This window comes from Falco punctatus, assembly GCF_963210335.1.
Source record: "Falco punctatus genome assembly, chromosome: 15".
Classification (NCBI taxonomy): Eukaryota; Metazoa; Chordata; class Aves; order Falconiformes; family Falconidae; genus Falco; species Falco punctatus.
The window spans coordinates 4351805-4375244 of NC_137595.1; positions in this window are offsets into that span (position 1 = coordinate 4351805).

Below are 23440 nucleotides of genomic sequence, written 5' to 3' on the forward strand. Positions count from 1 at the left end.
CCCATGCCATATAAATAATACCTCCTGGACACAGACAGATCAAACATAAAAAGTCTAAGCCTTAATCCTCATCCCTAGACAATGCAAGCAACTTAGAAAGCAAATATATCATGTGTCTGAAAAGGGCTGGTTCTGCTCCAAGTCAGCAATACACAAACACCACTGAATACTATTGTTGCTTCCACACCAGTTTACCCTTCATTTTACAAAAGGATACTTGTGGTATCTGACAATGATGCATTTTTAACAGTACTACAAGTTATTTATAAAGATAATTACCTTTAAGCTGTTGAACTAAACTGGGGAAATGCTATTTTTACATTCTTCTTGATTTATTACTTGAGGATGCACGCAAATGCATCCATATACCACAGTTTTCACATGATCTACTACCTTTTTTGAAGTAAAATGGGCTGCTTATGTTTTGAGCAGTAAAGAGCTGAACTTTCAGGTAATTTTAGCAGCTTAAAAGCTTTATTAAAACTTCATTAAGAAATGTAGCAATAATTCCTGACTAACACCATACTGCAAATGAAGAATATTACTGTTCAGAGGTGGATTAATCATGTGCAGGGTCTTTAGAAATGCTTAATGCAGTTGTTTTTTGCTTGAGAATCATTCTTGGCACGCCAGTGCTCCATTCTGTATCACATTCTTCAGCAAGACAATGAATAATCCTTACCTAAAGAGCAATTACAGATCCTTAATTTCAACTCTTTCATTTCCCTTAATTAGAGAAAGTACCAAAGGCAGAAAATATAGGCAAGCCACAACTGCCATTAACGGTAAATGAGATTTGTATAAGTAACTTTTTTGAAACTTAAATCTCTCCACCTCTACCACGTATGTCTGCTGCATCAGTGGTTTTTATATGTTTTTATAGATGCTACATATACTCCTGTTTGTCTGCAGCTGAAATGTCTGTCCGTCTTTCGGGACCGTAAACAATGTTGACCAACACCCATCAAGCAGTTCCTGTGTTTCTACTTTCCTAAGAAGGAAAGCTGATCCAAACATCATGCTTTGAAAGCTGCTGTCCAGACAGCAGGACCCCTTCCAGGCTGAGTCCAGCTCTGGCCCCACACACGTACCCCGAGTTTCTCCCGGAGGGAATGCAGAGGCATGCTCTGAAATGAACCAGAAAAATGTTCAGGCCCGCAGCTCAGCCACCTTCTTTGAAAACCATACAATCACCTTGTACCTTGCTAGCAAGTTTGATTTTGCTTAGAAAGAATTTTTATATGCTAATTTTATACATAATAGTTTTCAGAATACTATATGACACAGCAGCTTAACAAATTTCATAGATGTAAATGCTTATCACAAACAGTAGCAGAGCTTTGAATCTTATAACTTTGTCTTCTCTATTGTTAGCTGGTAATGTGCCTGCGAATGCATAAGTTCTAAATTGTAAAGTTTGAATTTTTACATTTTCCTTATTAAAGATTATTAACAGTATTTGACCTCCCGTGGCAATATAACATCATCTAGGTTTTTCTTTAAAGTGATTTGTTGGAGAGACTGAAGAAAATCTAGTTATTAGCAAATAGTTGTCTTTTTTTCCCCATATTTTTTAAAAGTTTCAGAGGAAATCGGCAGTCCTACTCCTACGTTTTAACTTTTTTTTTTATTGTAGAACAAAAAAGGATGGGCAGATACATTTTCAAAAGATTTTACTTGTAGTGATTACTTACCATACACTGCAGGTGGTAATTCAGTGTCTAGACTTTAACAGTCCATATCTCAGGGACGCTAATAAAAACTATCTGTAGAGCCTTGTATGTGCTTCAAAATATTTTTTAAAAGGTAGAAATTAATTATTCGTAGTTCACTGACATCTTTAACTCTCTTACATTTCTTTGGGGTAATTATGGACACACTTTTCCCAGCAGCAAAAACTGCCACCTGTTCCCCACCTACCTCCTCTCCATTTAAGAAAATTATAAAAAAACTGAGTATTAAAAAGTCAAATTCTGCCACTGGTCAAAAGACTTGTAAAATATGAATTAACTAATCATGCCTAGAATTCGCAGATATGAAAGTATGAACGTTTCAGATGACCTCAAAAAGATGAATCCTCATGGAGTGAGATCATGATCTTTTAAAGTTGTTTATTCTCCTCTTCATTACCACTACATTTTAAGATGTAAAAGTGAAGTGACGTCTGGATGCTCTGCAGATATCCTTTTGCAGATGAATTTGTTGTTTGTTTGGATTGTGTATGTTATTCACCCATTTTTTACATTTATCATTCCCCTGACATCTTAAGCATTAAAGCAGGTGAGATATCGGAACAGGTGATCGCCATCTCAGATCAAACACAGGTGGGAGCTAGTAGAACACTACATGCATGTTGGGGTTTTGTGAGGGGGAAACTAAAACATATGAACATGGCAAATTGTCAGCAATTTATTTCTATGAGCATGTAAAGATGCAACTAGAAGATGAAGTGCAAAAGACTAAAGGCAAACAAAAATATTGGCCAGTCATCTGATACAAAAATATTCCTGCATTTAATTTGTAAAATCTAATAAAAAAGATAATTTCATAAGAACATAAAACACTGCCTTGGATTTTTTCATAACCTATTTTTTAACACTATTTTTCTGCTATCTAATTTCTCTACCTATAATGTTTTAAATCTGTCAATCATGCTAGAGGGAAAATGAACAAACAAATGAAAAAAAAAAACAAAACAAAACACCCTGGTAATATCACAACATAATTGTTAACTCAGAAATTAAGATTTGAATTTGTTGGAAGCTCTGAATAGCAAGCTGCCCTGAGAGCTCTACCTTTGGAGTACTGTTACAACCAGCAATGCAAATTGCAAACAGGAAACAAATCCATCAGCACAGCTTCTCATAGGCTACACCTATTTTGCTGCAGTGGGTTAAATTACAGCTACTCATACTAAATAAAAATTTGACTTTGAAACGTATATTGAGATATGTCAATTTCACACACACATAAAAAATTGCTACTTCCTTCAGATGTTACTTGTTATCACTCTCCTTTTGTATAGAAATATGGTAATGTCACCAACTTCTTACAAGCATATTTCTCTAAAAACATATGACAATATTTACAAAATCAGCAATTTTTAATACAGATTGGTAGATGAGCTATTGTTTTGTATTTCCTAAGGTCTCGTTCTGTGTTATGATAGGCAATTAAACAGCTGGTGTGTTTCAAAGTCATAGTTGATGAGGTTTCTGTGTAACATTGTCACAATATTAAATATGCAAACAAGCACACAGCAATGGCAACAATCTTTTTCTAAATTTATTTCTTTGATAGATTTATAATGTATCTCACAGAATTTCATTTCCTGAAGATTCACTGCCATATTTGGTGTTCTTACCTGTATTAAACAGTTGCCTCTTGTCTTAAAGAGGTTATCAAGAATGTATTACATACATCCTTTCCCATACATTTAGAATTTCCTTCTCAAAACAATACCTGATAGCAGGGATAAATTTGGAAAACAAGTTAAGCAGCAATTGAAAACACTATCTCAACCTATGTATATAAAACATCCATATTGCATTACTTTTCCTCACAGTTATAAGAAAGTAAACCTTTTAGTTAAATAACACTATCAAGCTGAAACATAAATCCACATCATACTACTCTGCTATTGTTTCTGTGCACTTAAACATAAAGGAGATCCTCTGCATTGGCCTTGAATTTTAAGTGGCAAAACCCCTAAAATCTGAATATTTCCTACACTGCAAGGTTCAAAGTTAATAAGCTCTGTAAAATACTGCTCACGTACATTATGTACATTGTTTGTATAGGTATTTTTATCTTAAATGTACCTTTGTTCTGTATATTATTTGAAAAAAAAGTATTCTTAGAAGTAGGATATTGGATATCAGCTGGCAGAAAGAAAGTGTTACATGTTTACTCCACATAAGCATCCCTCACATGGCTGTACACAAGTACTCAAGCAGCAGCTTTCACACCCAGCTCAGGTGAATACATGGTCCTTTGCTTTCTGTGGTTACAAACAACACATTTCCTGAGAAAGACCCTTAGGAATCATTGCTTGTGATCTCACTTAAATTAAGAGCTGGTTGTTTACACCAACCTTCTTCTAGCCCATTACTTAACCTATGGCAGGACATTCTCTTGTAGTTCTACAGTTGGGTTTTTTTGATTGTTTCTTTGTTTCCTGAAAGCCTTTTGCAACAGGTTTTGCCAAAGTCCTTTTGGAAATGGTAGCAATTACAGAAAACAGATCATCTTCATTTGCATGCTTGCTGACACCGTCAAAGAACTCCAAGCAGCTGCCAAGGCAGGACCTCACTTTCTAAAGTGGCTTTTTTTCACTCTTCCCAAGTAAACTGTACTAGGTTCAGGTACTGATTCCATCCTTTATGATATTCTGATATTTAAATCTCTACGCATGGCAGAATGATCAGGTTTTAGTCATGTACTGCTTGCCTTCTCTTTATGCACCAATGTGGAGAATTTGTTTCTTACAGAAACAGTATTTTTATCACTCAGCTTACTATATTAGTAAAAGCAGCATTATTGATGTCCTCCAAGTTAAATTTTTAAGAGAAATGTTAAACTCAGACAGACAACCACTCAAAATACATTTCTGCTAAGTCAGTTGAATTCAGCATATTCTATTATACTAATTTCTCTCCATTGTTGCTTACAAGATGACTTACAAGAACTCAAAACCAAAGACTGAACTATATGGTAAAAAACACCAGTAAATTTGATCTCGTACCACACTGACAGTCTTGAGAGTTAGCTCTTGAGAAAGCCAGGCACAATTCTGTCCCAAAAACTCCTCAACAAACCAACAGGATGGAGCAATTTCTCTAAGTTGCCTGGTTGCGTGGTTTTTCTTTTAAAGTTACAGTTATTAACAGTTCAAATTCTATTCATATGGAAAGGAGGAAAGTGGGAGCTTCAGTCCTTAGTATAGTTTGAAAAGATATGCAAATCAATTTCTGCTTCCAAAAAATCAAAGTCAATCATGTGCAGAACATTTCTTCCTACTACTTTGATGCTTCTTATGTCTCCTTCACCATTAAAAAAACATTACTAGAGAGAGTCTCATCACTACAGTTCATACCTACTTGTGTAATCCTCTCATTAAAAGGTTACAAAGGTTTACACTGTATGGAATAAATTTCCAAACCTACACCAGTTAAAGAATGAACAGGTTCCATGGGAAAACAGATCAGAGTTTCTGCTCTTTAGATCCTCAACCAAGATGTAGCTAATTTTGAGGCTTCTTCACCTCTCCTGAAGCAAAACCACACAGCAGGATTACACCGGTGGGCTTGGTGTACAGTCTACCATAGGACATATAACATTCTTTTGGGGATTGCAGTATTCTTATGAAACACAGGAGTCACATATTCCCTAGTGGTATGCTTTGGTTTTCTGTGGTAATATTTTGCAGCTGAAGCAACACTTAACCTCAAGGTAACTAGTCAACAGTAGTGCAGATTTTACAGTTTGTTTCATTTTTTCTAAGCAATGCTTACTACTACAGCTATTCTCAAATTATAAATTAAAAAAACCCTAAATCCTTGTACTTACATCACCATGATACAAATATTAATTCCACTACCCTGTACCCTGTGGAATTTTTATTTACCTTTTATATTAAAAACATCTTTCATATTCCATGAATTATATTAGAGAATAAAACTACTATAAAACAACTATAACACATCCAAGTTAAAAGCCTTTTTCATTGATATTATTTGCCTAAAGAATAACAGCAAAACACACTGAGGATGCTGAAAGCTGGTAAAGACACACATAAACAGTGGTCAGTATTCCACACTATGTATTCACATCGCAGAAAGACTCAATGTCCCAGACTTAATCTATTGTGACTGTACTGTGCTGGTCACAGGTAGATTCTTACCTCGTAAGATAAAGGAGAATGATTGTCTATAATTTGGTTATTAAACTTTACTTAAGGCTATGCAATATTTCAACACATACTGGATATTTTACTTTTGTGCTGGTTTTATTCATGACTTTAAATAGAACGTGAGACAACCAACCCTTTTACCTTTCAAAATTTTACAGCTATTCCATCAGCCTTCAAAATCTATTGTAACAAATGTGATCAGACAAACTTTTTTATCCAAACCAAATCAACTTATTTTACAATTATTTACATAGTCAAACTTCCCAAGAGCGTTTCAGTAATTAATTAGCAGGAAACACGCTGAAAAAAGTAATAGATATAGGATATTCATCCTTTTTCTCCTAAGATACTTGTTTAATTTCATTTGTTATTAAAGATAAGAAAAAGGTGCTTTATCTAGTCTGAGTCCATTTCTTTCCTGGCCATTAATACAGATACTGTTTTAAATGCCTTTCTGAAAGAAAGCACTAAATACACAAAACAAAACTACACCAAAATCAAAAATACCCCAACAAACCATTTCAGACACTTACCCAGCATTTGTAAAATGCTGTAAAATCTGTAAAAGAGACAGAACTGAATATATCCTGAATACTGTGGAATTAGTTGTTTGAAACTGATGTTAACGTCAGAAAACATCTTTGTTAGCCTGTGCTAACTGGAATTAAGGCACTGAAAGAGGATGACCTGTACCATACTCTCCGAATATGAGCAGCTGTTTGACACTGATTTGTATCAGAAGTAAACCAACCAGAAGAAACTCTCTGTGGAATTACTGAACAGGTAAAAGGCCCACTAAAGATATATCTCTCCAGAATATGAACAAGAAGGTAAGAGTTAATTTTTAAAAGCACCTGCTCTACAAATTGTCAGTACCAGCAAAAAGAGAGTAGAAGTTTCTACAGTAGTTACTTCAAAGGGACATGATGCTTTGATGGTTATGAATATAGAATAAATATCTGGGGGGAAAAAGGAATCAAAGATATTCAATGAATATAACAGATAGTTTGATTAGAGAATTGTAAGAAACAGATGTTAATCATAAAATTACAAGACCTGAATTATAAAGTAGCTTCTGGAGGTGTATTTTCAGAAGGTGATGGTGAAATGCACACAGCTAGATGCTTTGTAAAGAGGTTTGTCAGCAGTACTTCCACAAGGCCAACTGTGCCGAGACAGCAGGTGTGCACAAACTGGGTGGCAGGACACACCAGTGTGAATCAGTAACCTGGTTTGGTTTTACTTGAAATCTGGTTCAAATCCTAACTGCTTTCAGCATAGGTCAAGTTGTATCATCACCTCTTCTGATGTCCTGTAAACTTCCCAAAAATGACTTCACAGAGAGCAAAGAGAAACCAAGTTGCTGATAGCTCTGGTATCTTGACAGTGGTCTACCTGCCCATGTTTCAGAACAAAGCATTTTAGCAGGTGTGTAGGTCCATGTCCTACAGGACAGGCACCCTCCAGAGGCAGGTCAGTGAGGCTCCGTCTATGGAGATCAGTTTTGCAAAAAGCCGTGTTACTCAAGGCTGAAATCATTTTGAAATCAAAGACTGACTGATACAGCTTTTCTGTCAGATTTCTGTCTCGGAACAAGTGCATCATGAAAGCTTCCCTCACTTTTCACAGATTAAAATGAGATTGAGCCCACAGACTAAGATCACAAACCAGCTGTCATCGCTACTCTGAGTGTAAGATGTAGCTATGCTTTCATACGTGTAGTAACATGCTCACTGCAGTCATGGCAGTACAGACAGCAAACTGATACACTACTCAGGAAAAAAGTACTGTTCATATACAGAGAAATCAAAGTAAAAAAAATAGCATACTTTACAATAAGTGGTATAGGAAGTAGAATATAGTGTTATTGCTCTGGGACAGTAATTAAAAGGCATGGCAATTCTGTAGTATATTAAAATTTGTCTTTTTCTTTTCATGTCCCCTTTGCCTGCCTCTCCTTTTTGAATTTTCTGCTTCCTTGTCCAGCTATCTTGCTATAACTGCTCTTGCTTTTCTCTCCTCAGAGCATGCACTATTATTTACTTATTAATCTTTAGTTTCCTCAATGTGAACCTTAATAAATGTGAAATTAATGCAAAGCAAAATCAGAGGTGAATAAGTAATGAAATGTTATCTTTTATTCTCTTAACATTTTTCGATTCGGTCACTACCCCTATTTTAATGTCACTGCTTTTGAGATCTCTAAAACCACAAGCACAGACCCAGAGAAGAAATATGCAATGTAGAAAACAGAAACATGTTTCCCTGAGGCAGAATATTAAATATTTCTTTTCCTTTTTTTGAGAAATATCATTTATTCATGGACAAAGCCACTTAAATAGATGTTTCCTAACAGCAGCTCTTATTTTCCTTCCTTGAGAATGAAAAGCCATGCACTCCATTTGCAAAGCTGTCATAAAATGTTTCAGTAAATGCAAAGAAAACGGGTATTTAAGAAGCTCTTTCAGACAGGGGGTATAATAAGGCACTAAGCCTGAGAACTACTAAATGGCTCCTGTTTGGGTGACAAGCTTCTCATGACAAACTGCCCTGGAGGACAACTTGGAGGTTCAAAGAGAATTGCAGAATCTCTCTGACAAAACATTGCTGAGTGGAGGGGTGAAGGACAAGAAAAACTTTCCTCCCTCTCCCCAACAGGGAAAAATTCCTCAGATGGGCAAAGCTTCTAGCATGGTGGTTTAACTGCTGGTTTTGGCTAGATTAACAGTCCAAAGCACAGTATGTATTAATAAAAAAAGCATTACACTGATTTTGGGTGTAGGCAAACCTGACAAAATTAGAAACCACAAACTGAAGCCAGTCTTGGTGGAATCTACAGGAAGGATCCAGATTCTTTCCTCTACACATCCTGTGGCAGTTGACTGACCTTCCTGTGATAATCTATTTGGAGATTACCTGTGCACCTGAGGGCTCTGGCACTGGGGCAGGGGATGAAAAGCCATTTAAGCATCATCTGTAGAACATGAAATAGTGGGCAGTATGGAGAGGCTGGGAGAAAGCCAGATGGAACAGAGCAGTCTGGCCTCTGAAATATTCAGGATGGAGTCATCAGACACTAACTAATAAGAACTCAAGCCTTTAGGAAGACAGAAGCAGGAAAGAGAAACATTGAGGAAGACAGAGCAAAAAAATATGCAAAACTTGTGACTTTTGTATCCAACATCTTACACCGCAAAACATTCAGAAACATTTTAAAGCAAAAAATTCATGAATTAACATGCCAGTGTCTTAACAGAAATAAGTGGTGGGTGATTATTTTAATTTGGCAAATGAAAGCCGAGTGCCAAATGAGTTGATCATTAGTGTGCTTTTGCAATAGAAGTTGGCCAGGGATACGTTTGCCTCCCTTGAAGAACTGCCTTGAATAAGTAGTCTAAAATGTGAATAAACCATTATCCTGTGAACTTTCAGACCTTCAACACATCTAAGAGAGAGACAGTGCAGAGTTTGGAAGGCTTCCCAGAGGGTTTCTGAAATTAACTCCCAATGCAGTTAAATGTAGGAAAATTTGAATCAAAAAGAAATCGGGGTTTTGCAGATCAACAGAAGAGGCTGCTCCAAATGCACACATTTATGTGTGATCACATTAGTCCACTTTCTAAAAGATGAGAGGTCTGTGTTTAGTAGGAAGAATGAGGGTCTTAAAAATAAATTTGTGTATCCCTTTTCAGTTGACACACTGCAATTCTGTGAAGAAAGATGACCTTTATCTTCCTGTGAATTTATCCCACAAGATCCCCAAGTCTCATTAGCAAATAAGATTTGGAAGACCCGAAGGGAAGATTGCAGTATTTGCAAGATTTTCTATTGGAATCAGTAGAAAACCGTATGCCTTGATGAAAAAAAAAAAAAAAGAAGAAAAAATGTATCCGCAAATATTGCCATTCACATGAACACACAGTGCCTTCTATAATGTGAAGTCAAAGTATTTTACTGTTGTCAAGGAGTTTCACAGTAATATTCAGTAGCTATACTTTTCTAAGGATTTCAGTGATTCCATTTCTGCTTTGTAAGAAATACAGTTCTAGATGTCTATTATTTTTTAATATGTAATTTCATATGAATGCTAGTCATTGCAGCTTGGAATTAATTTTAAATCTAAGCTTCACTGAATTTCCAAGAATAATATTGTTTAGTCACAGAGTATTTCTAAAGCTCAGATTTCTCATCAAGTTTGGGTTTTTAACCTGTAATTAAGTTGTTGCTGCCTTAAAACTTTTCATGTATTGATTCCTTTAAGGTACACTATACATTCTTTTTAATAATATAAATTTTATAACTAAACCTGGAATAGGATATGATGCTGTAGTAAGATGGAAAGTTAGGGATAAGAAATTCAAATTTTTAAAAAGATTAACTATGAAAGTTATATAAAGTTCATATGCATAACTATGTAAAGTAAAAGCAGTACAGTAATATTAGCACAGTAATTTCTGGTTTTCTGTGAGCCTGGTAGCCCTAGTCAGCAACCCCATCTGAAACAAATGCAACATACCCATATTCTTTTTGAAAACACAAGAACTAAAGAACAGGCTCCAATTCCTAATATTTTTCCTTAATCCTTTTGTCTGCAGGCTTCCTTAAAGGAATAGGCCATTCTTAATATCAAAGTTAATCAATTTCTGCTCACCGTTGTACAGTTCTTTTTAAGTATTGTATCTGTCATCTTTTTGTTAGGGTCAGGATCAAGAAAACTGAAACATCAAGTGAGTATTCCTGTATTAGGACCTCCCGAGACCTCAAGATAATAAAGACAAGTTTTGCAGTTTTACTTTCCTGTGAAATTCAGACGAGTCTACTAGAAAACTTTGAGAAATAGTAGAATGCTATTTTAAGGGTTCACCGTGTCCCTGGGAGATAAAAGTATTTCTGAAAGAATTAAGAAACAGGAACTACACACACTTAAAAAAAAACATTAATAAAATAAAACAACCACCCCTCTCCAGACAAAGAATAGATATTTACTAAAATCCTAAACACCACAGATAACTGAAATAGAGCATTCTTTGATTTATGATGAATACATGGAATTTGGAAACTGCTTAGAATGTAATGACTTCTGATGTTAAAGACTGTTAAAGTAACCTCTGAGCTGAGGTTGTACAGGGTTTCTGATATACATTTATCTTTGACAGATATAATCTCCAGGTCTTATTATCATCTTAGAGTTCCTTAAAGTTTTCAAAAAAAAGTCAGAAAGTTAAGCTTTCATGAAGGGACTAAATCCATTTGGGGAGTTTCTTGACTCTGAATCTGCAAAGATCAAAGTTTCTTCCATGCAGTTTTCGTTCCTAGTTAGCTACAATGCTTAGCCTGAAAGATGACACGCCATTGAATTAATATGTCCCTTTGTGAGCATAACTGAAATCGTATCATTTAAACTTTTGAAGTATATTAAATACAGAGATAACCTAAGATTATTATCTAAACAGTATCAGATTTTAAATAAAAGGATTCTATTCTACTACCCTTATAATCTATATGCAACAAAAGAGCTAATTTCATCTTATTTGTAGCTCAAGAATCTTTACTTACCTGTGTTCCTTCAGTGGATTTGGCTTTGCCCACCCCACCCAGAACCATCCACAGCCCTGGCAGGATCACCAAAACCCAAAAGCATAAGACAGCATGTTTTCATAGAGTGTCCTGATGGTGTGCAGACTTCTCAAAAGTCAGAATAACTGCCTCTAGCTTTCCAACCTCAAAACACAGACAGAACTTTATTAGTGATCCATCCTATTTTTAAAACATTTAGCATAGCATTCAGGTTTCTACAACCTTAATTCATAATAACATTTTAACATAATATGATCTTTGTTCCATTGCAAGAAAACAATTATTTAAAAAACATTAAGAGAGTTACTGTAATTTTCTCTATTAAAGTCAAATGAAATTAAGTATACTGACAGGTTTTGTATGATATGACAGACTAAAGGAAACTTACCCAGGAAGAGAAATGAAGCCTTAAGGCTTCCTGATGCAAATAACTACATTCATTATTTTTACTGGAAATAGTAGTGAATGGGTAAGCTAGGTGCTTGAAAGCCTCTGGAAGGATTTGTTCATTAAACATGTATTTATGTTGTATTCTGTTCATTTCTGCACCATTCAATATCCACTCGTCCATATTCTAATATTCATTTTACAAGAATATTGGGATAGGAATGTTTTGCAGCATGAGGTCTTGTGAAGTATGCATGTTTCTGTCATATATACAGGTTCCACAAGACTACAGGAAGCAAACTGTTTCGTGTTACCTTATCGCTTGCATAAAAACTGTAAAATTAAAATAGTGGTAGGTATCAAATAACCCATCCAGATAACAACCTCCAGGTGACACTCCACTGGCCCCCTTTAGCTTGGCAGCCAAGAAGTTACCAGCTCTCTGGATAAGCCACAGAACACTGGTCCTGTCCTATGCAAAGGGGAAGTGTCATCCCTTCGTCCAGAGCGGTCTTGATCCATAGGAAAAATATATATAATCATCAACGATACACAGTGAACTCAGGGAAGAGGGAAGTTGCTTCCCAGGTGGAATTGCTCTCTAGTCTCTGCTGTGTCTACCTCCAAGATGAAGAACTGCCAATGACTATGGACCACAAGACAGCATCATACTTGTGTGATATTATAAATCTAATGCTAAATTACTTTGATTAATGCTTGAATCTTAATTGTTAACAGATGGACTGCCTGAAATTTGAACATAAAGGGTCATTTGAAGCTTTGAGGTTTGCCTGATATCTCAGTCTCTTAAAACGTTTCCATCATAGTGGTTCCAGCTTTCCTGCAAACCAGTGTTTGCCATGCCCTACAATTTCTTTTACTTTTTTTTTTTTTTTTTTTTTTTTTTTTTTTTTTAAGTACTACCTTGTTCATTCAATAGCAGTGTTACATACTGTGGGGTTTTAGATACATATTGCAGGAGGTAAACCTATCATTCCATCCATTAATGAGAAAAAGATCAAATTGAAAAGACAGGAGATCTGAAGACTAGAAGAAAGCATTTAGGATTTAATCCACTGTTGCATCCTGAGTAGATACTATATAATCTACAAAGCAACAGTTACTTCCAAAGGATTATTCTCAATGCTGCAGTAGCACCCAAGTTCAGGTCAAGATTAGTGTCCCATCACATTAGAGGGTAGACAGGCACAAAATTAGACAGAATTGATGTCATAATCTCCAAAAATTACAATTTCATTCCTAGAAAGTTAATTTGAGCTCAACATGTTCTGAAACAATAATTGTATTCCACCTATTAATAATAAGCTATGCAATTTTATTAAATCTCTGTAGAAAGTTGACAGCTTTTAACAAGATTCTATAAAGAAACCATAATTTTTCCTCTTATCACTATTAATATTTAATTTAATCAATTGTGTTAAGGACAGAGAACAAGCGTTCCTTCAAACCATTCCTGTTGTTAAGTGTGGCTGAGAGCTGGAACAGTTTATGCGCTGTTGGCATGCTCACCTCTCCTGAGACGCACAGTAAAGCAACACTACTACATTTGTTTCACTGATGAGAACACATTTCCCTATTTATCTTTGCCATCTACCACATTACTCCTAAGTGAAATAAGGAATAGAAGAGATCTGTCAAAAGTTAGATACCTCAATTTTTGAATGAGTTTGAATTTACACGTGTAAAAGGACATCAGAAATTTTCTCACATTTTCCTAATCTTCTCTGATGGATTCAGGCCATGCTTTTCATTTACTCCAGATGCGATAACCAAACTGTCAACTATGTTTCAGCTTTTCCTTTAATCTTTCCCCGAAGCCAATAATAAAAGATTAGTAATTGACAGTGGTTGCTAGGCTAAGGGTAATGCTTATTTTAAACACGGAAAGCAAAAGCTGTATTCTTTGAAGGGATAATTTGTTGGAGGCCAGAAAATTGGATTACTTTGTTATCTGTTGTGTAAATGACAAAGATATTCAATGTCCTTAAAATGTCAAAGCAAGTTTAATTAAAAATTTACTACCTAATTTGAAGGTGGGAGAAGAGCAAGAAACAGGGAAAAGAGAGTGATGCTTACAGGTAATTTAGAAACTTTACCAGGAAGCAGGTATTGATAATAAAAGTTATTTTTAAAAAATTAAAAGTATACTGCTGTTATAATGTATAAACATATGGTCAATTTTTGAACCACACAGACTCTTTTGACAAGGAAAAAGTACCCATTCTCATCAGAAGATAAACATAAGCAACACACCATCAACTAGACATTAATGACATTATTATCTATATTTTAGAAGTCCAGAGCTGGGAACAAGAGGACGTCTCAAGAAAACATTTAGAAAAATGAGCTTCCTTAAACAGAAATTCTCCAACCACATACATACTTCACTAAAATTGTCTGCGCAGAGATAAATTTCACTTTAGCTGTGAAGTCACTTAACTACACAGTATATTACTACACCAAGTAACATAACATAGCATTTTTCCTAGATTATATGCAGAGCACGTTGTGGTTTCCCTTGTAAAGTGAGGGAAATTGCATGGAGAACGTTAATACTTTGGGACAGATTCTGTTTCAGGCAGCACAGCTGAGCTCAGCTCCACTACTGCATGTAGACATTCATTAACTAATCAAATTGGATATAGGAAATGTGAATTGAAATACTAGTGCAAAACTTCACTGGTGTGGTTCTTACTGAGAAAAGCTGTGGATATAATGTTGTCATTGACAGCAGACAACATAAACCAGATTTTGCTGAAATGAGTAAGGTATGCAGTTTAAATAGGGTCAACAAATTTTTAGAAGTAAAAGTACTTACGATTTTATTCTTTAAACAAATGTTGACATGTCTCACTAAATAAATTATCTATCTTTAAGCTGATATTACACATATCAACATCCCCCCCCCCCCCCCCCTTTGTTAATCTGGTTTCTTTCAGCTATGTAGATATTTCTTACAAATAAGATATATGAATAGATAAGCGTGCAGATAGCTAAGGCACAAGCTATCCTGACAGCTGATGCTCGTGCTTACTGGCAGCAGGAACAGAAATAACGCTGTAACTTCATAAGCATACAGGCGAGTGCAATGCGTGTGGCACAGGTGCAATGCTACATTTTACCACCTGGAAGCATACCAGCAACCTGAGCACTGTCCTTGCCACTTCCCTTTGAGAAAGATTTGGATCTGTAAATAATTTAGCTCCTCATACTAGTGTCTAGAACTTGATCTTGGCCACATACCATTTTTCTTACAACCAAGGAAATTTTTACTGCAAGATACGTTAAGAAAGCAGAATACAATCCAATACGGAGATCTTTCATAGATAGAATAGATGAGAAGCACCACGGTAAAAATCAAAATGAACAAGAAAACCAGAAAATCTAAAACGATAAAGGTGGCTTTGAATTTTCCAACCCATTTAATTCATAAATACTACAGCTTTCATGAAACAGGCTGCAGTGCCATTGAGGTGATTTGGAACCAAGGAACTTTTACCTAAATCATCACAGTTTGGCTTATGACTTTTCTGTAAATGTAAAAGGACTTACAGAGTTTACAAATTACCTTCAAACACACTTTGTTCATGAAATATTATATTGTTGTTAGATTACAATGTATTGTGCAATATGACTGACTTAAAGCCATGCACACAGGGGACATGACTGAGTACATCACAGAAAAAAATCTCTGCCTACATTAATTTATTCTTTCAAGATTTACAATCATTTCTGATTTCATTTTCATTCTCAAGATCTGCAAACACAGTTCTCCACACAATAAATCACTGGTCAATGAGGAGTTTCAGTACCATTTGAAATCGTCAGTCCCAATACAGAAGGAATATTTGTAGAAACATGTATTTGAGTTAGATGGATATGTGTGTTGTGAATTTTTTTCGCTATTAACAGGCTGAACTGTGCTTTCACTAGACATGTGTGAAGGGAAATGTTAGAATTTAGGAGAAAGATGGAAAACATTACAGTTCAGCAAAAGTCTATCTTTGAGCACCCTCTCTCTTTCAAAAACACATTTGACATTTAAATTATAAAAGCTCATTTAGATTTGCATCTAATTTAGACTAACATTTTCTGCAATCAGATGTCCGGGTAAATGGATAGAAAATGGGATGGTATCTTCCTATAAATATTTTATTTATGCTGTTAAGTACAACAGATTCTGTCTGAAAATTTACATTACTAAATCGATAACGGCACCGGGTTCAATCAACATTAAGACTAGAGCGCAAGAATACAGACAGACTGATGAGCTAGATTTTACTAAAAGCCTGAATTAAATAACTACCTGCTTCACTATTTCTGAAAGAATTTAAAGGTCACATAACTCAATATTGGGATAAATTTTCCCAGGGCAGGTAAGTGAAACAATAAAATGCTTTTTATGGTTACAAATTAGCAGATAATTTGAATATTTGAACCTTTAAGAGTGGATAAAGTAGCACAGCAGGATGATTTATATGATGATTATTTTTTTTTAAATAGAGATGGAAAAACCAACATTTTCATAGCAACTCAGAGTCTATAAATCGATGAATTCTATTCATAATCAATATCATACATCAGAAAAAATAAAGAGCTACAGTCCTTGTAACCAGATATATTAGTCCCTAAATTGAATGGAAAACGTTGATAATGTAAGTCTCTCAAGAACTGAATTTTCCTTTTGAAGTTGAGCTATTTATTTATACAACTTTTTAAGTATTATCTCAAGAATCTGGAATATTTTTTAAGTTCTTCAATGATCAAGAAGAGAGAGGAAAAATATGTTAGAATGATTTTAAAACTATCTAATAAAAAACTGAAGTGGGTTTTTTTGCCTCTTTTTTTTTTTTTTTTTTTTTTTTTGGACATATAGAGATCTTTCCAATATTTCACAAAAATTATATTTTAGTTTGCTAAGAAAGGTATCTGGACTTAAGATAGAGGCTATCAATCTTTTATGATGCTTTTTCCAAAAACAAAGAGAATATGGGGAGTGCCTGAATCACTTGTGCCTCCATAATGTAGTGATTTATATTTATTAATACATCTTAGATAGGATACCCTTATGGGAAAGGAGTTAAACACAGTGAGAAGTCACACAGAATATTTGTTTTATGATGACTTCTTCAGAAGTAACACCTAAACCACTTTACTTTTACATATTAAAATGATAAAAGATGCAGAAGATATAAAAAAGAAAACAAGTTGCTTGACAGGGTACCTTTGGGAAAGGCTATACTGTATCTGCAGTTGACCTGAGAACGTTGCCTTTCTAGCACCAGAGAAGGGCTGCAGCCTCTTTCTACTGCCCAGAGCTGGCCACAAGATAAAGCTTTTAGGGCAAAATTACTTTTTCTGTTATGACATAATGTCACAGTTGGGATTTCTTTATAAGATAAATGTCATTTAGGAGCATTGAAAGGGGATTCCCAAATTAATTTTCCTTGTCCATAACTTCATATATCTCCTGCTACTTGTATGAGACTCTGGGTCTGGCCAGCCCTCAAGTGCTGCTGCCAGAGCATGCAAGTCCCCAGCCACCCTGCTGCCCTGCGGGCACGAGCGGCAGAGCTGGGAGAGAGCCTAACAGGCCAGAATTTGTAAGGAGCAGAGCATGATACTGGCCACAGATATGGCTTTCATTAACTGACTTAGTGATTGACAAAGAATTCATGTGTGTCTCAAAAGAATCTCAGGTTTGGCAGGGCCAAGGGACACTTACAAGGTTTCCCTACAGTATGAAATCCCATGAAAAGGAAGAGGATGCTCCCAAGGCAACCAGAGACACAGAGGGTGATGGGAGAGACCCTCTTTCTCTTGTAAGCTCCTGACCCAAACCCATTTCTCTGAATGAACTAAATAAACATCAGCAGACCTGACAAACCCATGGGCTGATAGGAATGAACAAAGCAGAGCTCATTTACTTTATACTTCAGAAAAGAACAAAACAAAACAAAAAAAGGCAATATCCAAATTAAATGCTGCAAACAAAATGTAATGAGATTATGAAGTTTTCATTTAGATTTATAAGTAGAGGTTATTTCTAAATACTCAGTAGAAGTCTGTTAAAACCGCATTCATACATCAGTTGGCTAAAATTCACATATCTAATGAAAGCAACAGTAAATCAGGACTGCAGAAAATACAATCCCACTTATCTATGGCAAGAAAAAAAGAAGTCTAAATACTAAAAGCCTTTAAATACCAGAGTAATCTTAACTGTCCAGCAATAGAAAAAGACAGCAACTGATAAAATTAAGTCTTGGTGGACTGAGTTAATTCACATTATTTTCCTTTCTCAAATGCCTATGGAAACATTTTTTTCCCTTCTCTAACAAAATAAAGACCTGCAATAGTCATCAGCAGTTAAAATAGTGCATAGAGTAGCTCGACAGATTTCTTTTCTTTAGGGGCAAATTCTATTTCAGAAAATTTACCATTCAGACACTAACTTGAAGAAATAATAATAAAAAAAAATCTTTAGCAATATATTTCATAATTACTTCAGTACATTTATAAAATTGTTTGGCTAATCAGTTGAAAACAACACAAGTGATAGAGGAAGATTCAACAAAACCATCTTGTACTTTGTCATTATTTAAAAAGTTAGCAATAGAGAGCAGAGTTTTTGCAATGAGATATGAAGGGATTTCAGCCTAAGAGCACTTAGAAGTAAATGAAGCAGCATTGTACAAAAAAAAGATAAATACATATTTAAACAAGCTCTTCCTGATGGACAGACCTTTTGAATTGCCCTTTGATGTCATTCCGAACACCTATAAAGTCTATTAAAATACATTTAGCAGCTTTTTTTTCCAAGAGAAAATATCTATTACCATGCCACTCTCACATAGGATTTTGCTGATTCCATTGCAGTATAATCAGCTAGGGAGGTAAGTTTTGCTCTCAAATGTGGTTTATCAGTTACAGGGCTGAGTTCAATTCATGGTGTTGAAGTGAAAATTTAAAATCAGCCTAGGGGGCACTAGCTGGAGAGTAATTTTCTTGAAGATTAACTTGGCAAAATATACATAGATACTGGTTCTTCTTAATGTCCCAGCTGTAATTTTAGCCTATAAAGTCGGAGAGTAAGGAATTCCCTGCCATTCAAAACTTAGACAGTAAAACAAAAAGCATAGAGGAGACGGAATATTTTATTTCAACAAAATATACATGTATATTAGTTAGTATCAATTATGGTGATACTGTAAGATTTTTTTCTTATGAAGTAGAATAATTTGTCATTTCTTTATAATGTTGTTGGTTGGTCTTTTCTATATTAATCTGCTAAGCAATATGGAATAAGAAGGGTTTGGGCAGCTAGGAATCTTCCAGTGGTTTCCATTCTTTCCCTGGATATAAACCTTTTCATATAACTAGTATTGTACGACATCTTCAAGCTAAAAATCTATATGCTTTTGCATGCTACCCCATCTATACCTGAAAGCAGCTCACCTTCCATGGAAGCTCCATGTGCAAATAAAGTAACAGTGAAGCCACATACAGACAGTATATGTCAATCTTTATAGGTCTATGCCTGTGTTTATGTTGGTAAAGTGTATCTGCCAAGGCTGAAGATGTTTAATTGTTGACTTCTTTGTTTTCTCAAAACAATAATGTTTCCTTGGTTTTGTGAAAGTAGAAAAGAAGATTAAAGACACACATCTGGTATTAAGGAGAGGTTGTTGCAATTTGTTCCAGGAAGCACATGGAACAAAGCACAGAATTTTGGAAATTACACTGAAAATATCATTAGAGTTCAGATTTACATTGACATGCTGAGCATTCATGCATGAAACAATCCACATAAATAATGAGGAGCATCTAAGTGGGTTAGTTTTACAGTGAGGGTTTGTTGGTTTGTTGTTTTTTTTAATTTATAGTTGAGAAAATTGAGCCGATCAATTCTGTTAGAACTGCTGATTACATTGACAGGTCAACATTTGGTAGTTATCTAGAGCACTAAGCCTTCTTGAAAAATGAAGAAAATATGATACAACTATTTCCTTCAAGTTATACAGTGAGAAACAAAAATTATCTCTTCTTCCCAACATATGTTCCTACATGCTCGTAAGCACAAAAGGCAGAGAAGAAAGATGCAAAAAGCAGGAAAATATGCCAAGGTAATAAATGCTTCACAGATCATATACGGGATTTCATGTGCTTTGCAGGCATTGGTGTATTAATATTATATATGTAAGAGTAAGTGATTTTTGAAAAATCTTGCGTTTTCAGGTTCTGCATAGTAATAGTAACCCAGTAACACTCAATTTCATTGGTTCTGTAATAAATCAAGTTTCCAGACTTCCCAAATACCCTAGGTAATGTATCTTTTAGGCATATTCACCTAGACAGAGGCATCAGATTAAGTTTTCTGAAATAAGTTTCTACATATATTAATGTATCTGTAAATTTATGCAAGGGAAAATTAAGAATACAGTTTTATGCTTTTCAGCTACCACAAATATGGAACATGTGGATGCACACATCTATTACACCTGTTGTTACAGCCAAAACCTTCTGATTTCAATGAAACTAAGAGAACGGTAAATCATGTATTTTCCTCTGAGATACTAAACACTGACTTTTCTGATAAAGTTCATCTTCAGTATTAGTTAACATATTTCTTCAGTAGAGCTGAATTCTCCCCAGTCTAGCACTGTATAATAATAATACCTTATTTTAGAATAGATGTGATATAAGTTATAATTTAAAATAAAAAAGTCTGAAAAATATCAACTGTTTGATATGAAGCAATTGAGTTTTTAAACGTGCACTTTTGTTTGTCTTTTTCCTGCCCCCTTCAAGTCCAAATATCATGCATATAGGAGCATACAGAGATGTCTAGCGTTCATGCAAACTTAGAGGTAGCTCTGTAGGCAGTAGCAAAAGACTAAACGATAAGGAATGGTTGGTTTGAACCAACCAAAAAAATTATTTTTAAGGACCAAGATTGGTAAGACATTCAATAGTTTAAAAGACCGTGCATCACACACTGCATAGTTACAGAAGGCATACATCTCCAAATCATATCTAAATATTTTGTGCCATATGCGAAACCATGTTACTGTAATTTATTCAATTCCATGCATACAAAGATCACTGGTTAAATAGCAATGTAGATGATCAGTACATATGCCACTGCATTTGTTTTTTCTTCACCAGCTATGAATAGTATTTACAAGTACAAAACTAATATTCAAAGCAGTGATATACAGCACAAAGATTTGTATTAATACTCATCCATCTGCTAGGTCTAACTGCTTGTGCTGCATCTCACCTTTCAAAACCCTTTTGTAAAAAATTATCCAGGACCAAAAAACATCAGCTTAAAGCTGATGAGTACTTTTCTGACGTTATTTAAGGTATTAAAGTAATGTCTACTTTAAATTGGTACTGTTCGTCAGCAGGTGCTTTTATTTACAGCAGCAATTCACTTGGCACATTGCAAGGGCAGATGACACACACTAAAAGGAATGGAGTACGTTGTAGAACTTTCCAACCGAAGAATCTGTATAGTAATATTGACTGTTTCCACTTTAATCCACTGCTCCCTAAGGACATATTGAATTTGGAGGTGCTTTTTAAAAGGGACCTTTTAAAAGCGTTTCTTAAGGTTGCATCACAAAATAGCCTAATAACACAGGACATAAGAATATGAACTAAAGGTAGGAGAAATTATTATTTCAGTGACTACTCAATCACTATTCCATTTCTTTCGATGGAGGATGAGGAATTCTTTGTGTTTTGTATTTCAGAACGTGCAGATGAAAGAATCTGCAGTCCCAGTTTTATTACAAACACATAAAAACACGTTGCTGCTGTCTTGGAAAGATTCTCACTGTGAGAGTTTACACAGAATATGCATCTTTACTGTAATTAAGATGAGCATAAAAAAGGTGTCTTTTGAGAGGGCATGATGACAAGAAAGTCAAGAGGATAACAACAACAAATGTTGGCATCTTTCACTCTGATAGAAGGCATATTATTTCTGTTCAAAGCCAGTACCTTCCTAGTCATGATGACAAAATGCAGGTAAAAGCTATAGATAAACTTAAAAATGGTCAAATATCTCAAAAAAACAGCTTTGAGAGATCAAGAAATAAATAGGTGGTAACTGTGTTTATGCCATTGATCCTACCAATATTCCCCAGAAATGTTAATTTTTATTGTTACTGTACTTGTTTCATCTTGAAGTTTATTTTTCTTTTGCCACCATAATTGTACCTTGAACCAATTATTTGTTTTCACTGCTGTCTTATCAAACTTTTGCAATAACTTTAAACATGAATATGCATGTGTGTTATTTATCTACATCAAATATTTTAACATGCTTTCATCAGAAATTCTTGTGAGTTTTTCAAGATTCTTTGTCAGAATGTTAACTCCTTCATACAGCAAACTCTTTACAAAGTTAATGTGTTTATAGTAAGAAAGTTTTGAGGATGAAAGATTAAATCCCTCAAGGTTTACAATCTTGAAAGCATTTTTCACAGGAATATCCCACTTTTCCTCATTGCAATTATTAGGATTACATATCAGTTAAGAAAAACACCCTGTTAATTTTTTTAACCATATATAATACTCATCTTGTTTCACAATATATTCCTACTCTACTATTTAGAGTTTTGTTTTCTTTTATGAACTAAAATAATAAGTTGAAATCACTTCACTCAGGTTGCACCCAAATGTGCATTTAAACTTGAATGAACTACTGTAAGGCCTATAAATCACTTGAGATACAAAACTGATATCTAAGAGGTATAAACTAGAAAGAAAAACAGTTCCTGGTTTAACCAAGAAAATTTAAACTCAGTGGACTGAGATATCTAAGTCAACTGTATATTGGTTAACATTACTAATTTACAGAAACTTCAATGTGTGACCTGTGGGGAGAAGAGGAAATGCTTTAAAATGCATCGGCAGAACCAAACCTCACGGCTGTGCTGGGATTTGACTACGATTACGAAGTTACAAGAGGACAAAACAAACACCTCTTTCCCCAGCCATGTAGAAATTTATATGGGGGGATTGCAGGGGCTGAATGGAAGCCCTTCCAGAGATATGACTCTTCAATCAACGCAATTTTATATAGAAATTTGGTGGGTCCATTTTTACCTTTTTGCCTCGAGGCCCCTTCTACCATGCTTGTTATTAATGCACACTATGTAAAGCAAGATGAGCTTCACCTGATTTCACTGTTACAAACTATCTGTGTTTTCCAGTGGTAACTTTTCTACTACATTCTGGGGAATCTACTGAATTTCACAAACACAATCTTAAGAACTATCCCAGCAAGACAGAAAAATACTAATCCTCTTTTGACAAGCCTAGTCAAACCTTATGATTATGGCCACTAATCATCAAAATCAAGTAATTTCTAATCATAGCAGATAATCACATATATTTTGTATCTTAGACGAAATTTCTAAGTGCATCTTCCCTAAATAAAGGCTGGAAACTGAATATATTGACTTTTCTTTTAGCTTAAATTCAACTAAATGGAAAAATAAGACTCATGTACAATAGCTGGCTGTTTGT